The 8,872-nt window shown below is 45.7% G+C and overlaps 1 protein-coding gene across 1 annotated transcript in view; it reads left to right on the top strand.

The window, feature by feature from the left end:
* The first annotated feature begins 7,543 nt into the window (after window positions 1–7,543).
* The window catches only part of PLEKHH2 (pleckstrin homology, MyTH4 and FERM domain containing H2), a 131,990-nt gene continuing 130,661 nt past the window's right edge, over window positions 7,544–8,872 (top strand). Inside the window, exon 1 of the mRNA XM_019021569.4 lies at window positions 7,544–7,672. The gene's annotated coding sequence lies outside the window, so the exon portion shown is untranslated. The remainder of the gene's footprint in view (window positions 7,673–8,872) is intronic.

The raw sequence follows: 8,872 nt of genomic DNA, 5'->3' as shown, positions 1-8,872 counted from the left end.
TTGTCACGATCACCTTGATTCAGAACCATATCGGCTATTTCACCATCGGTCAATGAATAAACAACTGAAGCCTCATTATCGATGTTAAAAACTTCTTCAGTATCCACTTCTAGCTTACTGCTGGACTCTGAAGGTATATTTTTTACATATGAAAAGAGGTTGGACATCGTATTTTTCTCACTTGACATAGAGAATCTTTCAAAGTCATCACCTTGTTCATTATGGCCAAACATAGTCACAGGCCAGAGGTTGTGCCAGGCATGAACAACCTGGTCTCTAACCACTGTGCTCCAACCCCTGGCAACAACATATATGGCATCCTTCATGCTCAATTCCTTTTGAAAATCTTCCACATCCATGCCTCTGTTCACTGCTGCTAGCATGCAGTTCAAAAAAGTATTTTTATGTTTACTATTCATTGATCTAAGGACACTCTCTGGTCACATGGCTGAATTAATAAAGTTACATTTGGGAAATGTGGAAAGCACATTTAGAAAGTGCATGGCATAAACATTATTTTTGATGAGATTTTTAACTAGAGGATGAGCAGAAGAGTTGTCATGGAATAACAAAATCTTGCAGTTGTCATCCAGTCTGGCTTTCCTGAAGCCAGCATGAGCCGCTGGTACAAAATGTTTACGAAACTAATCAGAAAAGATGTCCCTGGCAATCCATGCCTTTTTGTTAGCATAAAGGACCGGTAAGAAATTCACTCTTTGAAAACAGTGAGGAGTCAAGCTCTTGCCTGTCATGCAAGTTTACACTCATGTAGCCCTGCTGCATTAGCAGATCCCAGCACAGTTATTCTTTCTGTGGCATGCTTAATTCTTTTAGGGTCTGTCTCATCAGCTGTGGTCAGTGTCTGACTGGGGTAGCAACGCCAAAACAGTGATGTTTCATGAGCATTGTAGAATTTTCTGGCATCAGATTTTTTTTTTTGAGACAGGGTGTCACTTTGTTGCCCAGGCTGGAGTGCAGTGGCATGGTCTCTGCTCACTGCAGCCTTGACCCCCAGGGTTCAAGCAATCCTCCCTCCTTGGTCCACTGAGTAGCTGGGATTACAGGCATGTGCCATTATGCCTGGCTAAGTTTTGTATTTTTTTGTAGAGATGGGGTTTTGCCGTGTTGCCCAGGCTGGTCTCAAACTCCTGGGCTCAAGTGACCCTCCCACCTTGGCCTTCCAAAGTGCTGGGATTACAGGCATGAGCCACCGTGCCCAGCCCTGGCATCAGATTTTTATCAGTGATGACTTTTACAAATTCGTCAGTGAACTTCACTGCTTTGTAGATCAGCAGATGCTTCATCACCAAAGATCTTAAAAAATTTAATGCTGTGTCTTTTCTTAAATTTCTGCAACCAGCCTGTTGAATATTCACAGTTCACTTCAATTTCAGTTCACTGTGATAGATCTTTGCTTGTTTTATGATCAGCATTACCATTAAGTGGCATGTGTTCACTGAATCACTGATGGATTCAGACTTTCAATATATGATCGAGATCTTAATTTTTAGCTTTATGGAGTGTTTTTCAAAATTTTTCATTAACTTCAGTTCATCACTTTCTAACAGTTTATCCTTCTGTTTCTTCAGGTCATAGGTGATGTTCATTCCAACGCTATACTCTTCTGTGAGATATTTCACACACTCTCGTGCAGTTTTTCCAATGGTTTGAATTTTGGTGCTATAGATAAACAAAAAGGCATCCTCTTTTTCTTATCACTGTTACCCCGGGGTACCTGCAGGCATTTTTCACATTTGCAACAATAACTTTACACCACAGAGCAGAGAATAAATAACAAAAACAGAAACAAAACCACCGTGAGTATTGCACATAGATCTTGGCTCCATGTGGGGCATTGTGGGAAACCTGCTATTGGAATGTTCAACCTGAACATGTGCCATTTAATTACCCTTTGTGGGTATGTTTGCATGGGGGAATCTGTGTGTGCACAGAAAAGTTGTATCATACCTGAAGAGGGCTGGGAGGGTCATTTTCCCTTGGGGATGCTAAATAAACTGTGTTGTACACCTGCATTTTGTCTGAGACTCATAACATGAGGTCAGTTTTGGAATTTTCCACTTCCGATGTCATGCTGGCATGCAAAAACTTTCAGATTTTGGAGCACTTAGGATTTTGGATTTTCCATTTAGAGATGCTCAACTTGTATCTCTTCAACCACTCTGCCAAGTTCTGAAATCTCCATAGTATATTCCACAGACAATGATATAATAGAAGAAACTGTTACAGTCACTTCTGATTATGTTGTTTTGGACCTGCTTCCCAATACTTCGACGTCATCTGGTAGAATCAGATATCAGCTGATGCCAAACTTCTTTCCCCTCCAGCTGGGCAACACGGCTCAATCTCCCTCGTGAATACCACCATCAATCATTCATTCATTCATCCATTCACTCGTGCTCACAGGCTAGTGCCTCCTGTTGTGGCCTTGCCTCACCCTAACCCTAACAATGCATAACCAGATCCTTCTGATTAACAAGTTCCTGCCTCCCCATTGAGCATTCTGTACTTGTTACCATCCAGTTGACCTCAGCTTTCTCTGGAGTCTTTTGAAGACACAGTTTCATTTTACAATTATTACACAGCACATAATAATGTTCTTATAGTGTGTCTTTTCTCTAACTGTTAGTATCGGGGATATCGTGGTCAGTTTTGCTGCGTTGCTTTGTTCCCTTAATTCTGGCATAAGCTGTCTCTATGCACCATATAAAGAGAGAAGGAGGACTGTTAGCTGTCAGCTGTAATAAGATTCTGTACCAGAATGGCTGCCTTTGCCTGGTAGGTACTGACCCCAAGCAAGAAAAATAATCTGTTCACATTTAACACCTTTTTACTGTCTGGATCACTGTTTTCTTGTGTGATTTTCTTTTTCTTTCTTTCTTTTTTTTTTTTTTTTTGAGACAGAGTGTCACTCTATCACTCAGGCTGGAGTGCAATGGTGAGATCTCAACTCACTGCAACCTTCACCTCCTAGGTTCAAGTGATTCTCCCTGCCTCAGTCTCCTGAGTAGCTCCTGAGGGATTACAAGTGCATGCCACCACGCCTGCCTAATTTTTTTTGTATTTTTAGTAGAGATGGGGTTTCACCATGTTGGCCAGGCTGGTCTTGAACTCCTGACCTCGTGATCCGCCCTCCTTGGCCTCCCAAAGTTCTGGGATTACAAGTGTGAGCCACCCTGCCCAGCTTTCCTCTGTGATTTTAATGTCCAGTGTCTTTTTCTTTTTTTTAACTTCATGGGTCCTGAACAAACTATTACTGGCTCTCCCTCAGTCTGGTTCAACATTTCTTTTCCTCTTTTCAGTTGCCTTAAAATAAGTGATGCTCAAAGTACCCACCTCAGTGCTTTTGTTATGCTTCTGTACACACTTGTTTTCTTTTCATGACCTTAGCAATGCCCATTAGTCTCTCACCTTCACCAGTTCTGGCACCACCTGTGCTACCCCCAACCAATCTGTGATAGTGGGGGCCCAGCTCACCTGGGGAGGCGAGATTGAAGCAAATCCTGCCTTCGTTGCAGACCCAAAGGACTGAGCAAGCCAGTATGCTCTGGACACTGGGGACACATCAAAGAAACTGTTTTCCTGGTCCACCCTCACTGGGAGGGCCAGGATGCTTGTCTGTCTCCTTGTTTGTAGGGCCTCCTTCATGCCAAGGCTTTTCTGGTCTCCTAGGTTGCAGGTAAACAGCCTGGAGTGCCCAGACCTGTACCCTCCTCAGCTAGAGAGAGCTGTTCCTGCTAGCTCTATTCATTTTTCCAAATCTTCTTCCCCCTGTCTTTGATATCTTTTCCCAGGTGCTGGGGTTTATACTTTCTCCGTGCCAGAAGCCACAAGCTTATTCTAGTGGAGATAGTGTCTCCGCCCTCCTTGTTTCTTTTTGGATTTTATGTGTGGTGGATTAAAGGATCAGACACTTATTCCCTGATATTTACCCAGCTCCGTACCTCTTTTCCCTTCAACCCCTCTGTCCTTACTCCCAATGTGCCAAATGGCCACATGGCCAGCAATCATTCTACAATTTACAGTAATCTCCCCCTATGCAGAAGTATACCTTGAAATGTACGCCCAAATTCAAACCTTCTCCCCAGCTCAGCCTGACTGATTTTCTGTTCGCTCTCTCCTGGATATTTCACTCGCACCTCAAGTTGTGCTCAGTACCTCCAAGCCAGATCTCATTCTTCTTGTTCCCTCTCCTTGCTTCCTTACTTTTGTAAATGGCACCATCATTTCCTGATAATGCAGACACAAAGCCTCCCTTCTAATCCACCTTCTAATCAGCTGTTACACCTTGTAGGTTGAATTTCTTGAAAGAAGTTGAGATGTATAAACAGTTCCTGATTTACGGTGGTTTGACTTATGATTTTTGCTAGATACTGGATATACATTAAAGAACAAAAACAGTTGTTCTACTTTTCTGGCACTTACAGTCTTGTAGGGGGGGAAACAGACAATAAAATAATCACAAATAAACATAATATCACAATTTAGATTAATGCTTATAAAACAAAGGTGCCTATTGATACTAACATTTTCTGTCCCTGCTACCTAACGTAAAAACACAAAATTCAACATGTTTTTCTTTTTTAAAACAGCTTTATTGAGATATAATTCACATAACATCCAGTTTATCCATTTAAATTGCATATGTCCATGGCTTTTTGTATGTTCAAAGTTGTGTAACCATCACCGTAAATTTTAGAATGTTTTTATTATCGCAAAAATAAACCTCACTCGTCTTAGCCATCACCCCGATCCTTCCCAGCCCTAAACAACCACCAATCCACTTATGTCTCTATGGATTTGCCTATTCTGAACATTTCATGTAAATGGGGTCCTACAGTATGTGCCTTTTAAATGACTGGCTTCTTTCATTAAGTATAATGTTTTCAAGGTTTATCAATGTTGTAGCATGTATCAGTACTTTATTTCTTTTTACCACTGAATAATATTCCGTTGTACCATGTGTTTTTCTCAGCATAGACAAAGATAGGATGCTGTTCCGCTGTATTCTCCACACCCAGACAGATTCAGTTTGTCATGTTTCTAGAAAAAGGTGACAGTAAGTAAATATTGGCTAAGCCTTACAAGGGTGGCAGCCGTGTTTACAAAGCGGCTTTTCATGAGTGACTTTATTCACTCAGTTCTTTTAGTCTAATTAGTATTTCTGACTCACAAACGGAAGTGATTCTATTTTGGCATTCTTTCTCTCTTTCTCCTGCTTGGTCTCCACTGACTTGCTGTGTTAAATTATGCAAGTTACTGAAACTCTGTTTGTTTAACTCCTGCATGCTCTATAAAATAAGCCCAGTCCAGTCTGCTTGTTTGCCAAAGCTGTTCAAAGACAATTTTTCGTATGATATGCATCATCAGCTCCCACAGAAGGCAAAAGGAATTTGATGTGTGGGGGTAGTCTGGGATCCTGTCCAAAATTAATGCTCATCTGGAAGAAATATGAAAGCCTGATACTTGCTTACTGGCCTTTTAGTTGTATTCACTTATCGCTTTTCCTCTGAGAAACTTTGAAAATCTTTATCTCTTTTGTGGTTTTTTCTTTCCTTTTTTTTGAGACAGAGTCTTACTCTGTCACCCAATCTGGAGTGCAGTGGTGTGATCTCAGCTCACTGCAACTGCTGCCTTCCTGGCTCAAGCGATTCTCCTGTCTCAGCCTCCTGAATAGCTGGGATTACAGGCGTGTGCCACCATGTTCAGCTAATTTTTGTATTTTTAGTAGAGATGGGGTTTCGATATGTTGGCCAGGATGGTCTCAAACTCCTGACCTCAAGTCATCTGCCCGCCTCGGTCTCCCAAAGTGCTGGGATTACAGGCATGAGCCACTGTGCCCATCCTCTGTGTGTGTGTTTTATATAAGATGAGATAAAGTTAAAAAAAAAAGATTGTAGTAGAAAAAGTTTTTCTGATACTCTCTATTGGCCAACTGTGAACCAAAGAGAATAATCTGTCTGACCTAGCTTTGTGACCTGGGGAACGATTATCCATAACATTCAGAATTCTCTTTATTTTACCCTGAGACTGACCTCTCCAGACCCTAAGTTGGGATGTAAAATTCAACTGGATTTAAATTATCACTCATTTACTTATGCAATATGCTCTGTGCTGAGGAGAATGCAAAAAAAAAAAAAAAAAAACACAAATCCTTGTTTTCAAAGTGCTCACAGTCTAAAAGAGATGTGAGGAGCTGTGCATAAGGCAGAGGGAGCTAAGCCCCAAGAGAGGCAAAAATCTAGATGTTCAGGGAGCAGAAACCAGAGAAGACCTTTTTTTTTTTTTTTTCTCAGATGGAGTCTTGCTCTGTAGCCAGGCTAGAGTGCAGTGGCGCTATCTTGGCTCACTGCAACCTCCGCTTCCCAGGTTCAAGCGATTCTCCTGCCTCAGCCTCCCGAGTAGCTGGGACTACAGGCGTGCACCACCACGCCCAGCTAATTTTTGTATTTTTAGTACAGACCAGGTTTCACCATGTTGGCCAGGATGGTCTCGATCTCTTGACCTCGTGATCTGCCCTCCTCGGCCTCCCAAAGTGCTGGAATTACAGGCACGAGCCACTGCGCCCGGCCCAGAGACGACATTTCTGCCAGGTGGAGCAACAGACATAGTTACATGGAGAAGATGATGATGATGATGATGATGATGATGACGATGACGATGATGATGATTTGAGACAGGATCTCGCCCAGTCGCCCAGGCTCCAGTGCAGTGGCATGATCGCGGCTCACTGCAGCCTCCATCTCCTGTGTTTAAGCAATCCTCCAGCCTTAGCCTCCTGAGTAGCTGGGACTACAAGTGAGTGCCACCAAGCCCAGCTAATTTTTTGTGTGTGTGTATATATATATAAATTTTTTTTTGGTAGAGACAGGGTTTCACCATGTTGCCCAGGCTCGTCTCGAACTCCTGCCCTCAAGTGATCCACCTGCCTCGGTCCCCCAAAGTACTGGGATTACAGGCGTGAGCCACTGCGCCCGGTGAGAAGATTATTCTGAGCTTTTTAAAGTGGAGACAGGAAATAGCATGTAAACGCTCCTAGTGCACTTCCTTCGGGTGGCGAGATGCACAGCAGTAGTCTCAGGTGTGTGAAGGGCAGCTGTGAGAAATAAACCTGAAAAGACGGAATGGAGACCTTGAACACTAGACTAGGGAATCTGTTCTTGATAATTTAAGCAAACGGAAGCCAATGAAAGTCTTTGGCACACTGTTCATCAAAACTGCTCTTAAGGAAATTAACCTGGCAGGAAGATGAAGGGTGGATTGGCAAGAGGAGAGACTTCAGGCTGGGAGACCAAGGGAGGGTGCTGCAACAGTCCAGGCAGACGGAGTGGAATGAAGGTGACCGGCCGCTGCAGCAAGCTCTGGAGTCTCGCAGTTGGGACGTTAGGGGTACCACTCCAGGACAGAGCTCCCTCCTGGGGCAGGGACTGGGAGGAGCCAAAGTTATAGCCTCACCCCCGGTGACGCCAGGTGGTCGGCTGTGGTCTCCCATTGGCTACACCGGCTGCCAGTCCCTGGAGGAGGCGGTGCCTTTCCCCGCCCTCTCCGAGCTCGGCTTGAGGCGGGCGCGGGCTGAGAGTCCGGGGATCCCGGGGGCCAGTCGCGGCCGGGACATCGGGCGCTGCGGCCGGGGACCCGCTGCTGAGATAGACAGGTGAGAAGGCCTGGGGACGAGGGGCCGCTCCAGAGTCCCTGCCACCCTGGGATCCCCGCCCCCTTGAGGGCGCCCCGTCCAGCGGGGGCTCGCGGGGCCGAGGTTTGGGGCGCCGGGAGGAGCGGGCGGGCGGGGACGAGGGGGACGGAGCGGGCTGACTCGGGATCCGCCGCTGCACCTCCCGCCACAGCCCAGAGTCGGCCCCCAAGTCTGGATGTCGCCGGGAGAGGTGGGCAGGGGGCGGTGGCCGGCGGTCCCTCGCGCCCGTGGGCTCCCGTGACGTTCTGTTTGGAAACACTGGGCCCGGGCTTCTGGCGCGGCGCGAGCGGTCCCGGGGGCGCAGCGGGGCAGCCCAGGGTCTCCGCGCCGAGGGACCCGCGCGGTCAGGGATGCCGCGCTCGCCTTAGGCTTCGGGAGATCCACCAGGATCTCCGGGGCGAAACTTTAAACTCAAAACTTTAAAGAAGCATTTTGTACACCTCGAGTTGCTGGCACGTCGAAGCACCCTAAGGTGACCTACCCGGAAACCACTGTCCCCGAAGTTAGTGGGGCACTTTTTAAAGGACAACACTTTTTACCCGTCGATATTGTTGTGCGTAACGGTGTGGAAATAGAAGTCGAACCACTTACATTGGAAAAGCTCTGGTGGTGGGCTACCCGAGGGTCACTGCTTTCTTTGTGAAAATGCCAGTCGTGGAAGCCTGGCCCGCACAGCGGTGTGTCCCAGAGGAGTGTGTAGTGAGGAGCTCGGCTGTTCCGGGCAGGGTCACCGAAGGGCAGGCGTTGCCCAAGTGGGGCTAGGTGGCTAGGTGGTGGTCAGAAGGTTCCTTAAACAAGGCATGCCTCAGTCTCGTCGAGAAAGATCTTTTACACACACACACACAGACACACACACACACACTCACACACACGATTACCCAGCCCAGTTAAGCTGTCCCTCAAGAGGCAAAAACTAAAGAATATCATAGAGACTAACGCTGCGCTTCATCAGGGTAAGCCTAAGTAGAATAATTCTTTCATTTCTTTTTCTTTCCTTTTTGGGATTTGGAAGAGAAACAGGAAGTCAGAGATTCAGAGAAAAGAGCATTCACTCCACAATTGTAAACAGTTTATCTTATGTCAGTAAATATTTCCAAAAATCACTGGGGGTATTTGGAACACCAAGACTTTTTCCTGTCCCCTGAAGTGAAGATAGATTAC

The sequence above is a fragment of the Gorilla gorilla genome, chromosome 12 (genome assembly GCF_029281585.2).
Source record: "Gorilla gorilla gorilla isolate KB3781 chromosome 12, NHGRI_mGorGor1-v2.1_pri, whole genome shotgun sequence".
NCBI lineage: Eukaryota > Metazoa > Chordata > Mammalia > Primates > Hominidae > Gorilla > Gorilla gorilla.
Note: the sequence above shows the minus strand (reverse complement) of the source record. Positions and strands in the feature narration are given on the sequence as shown.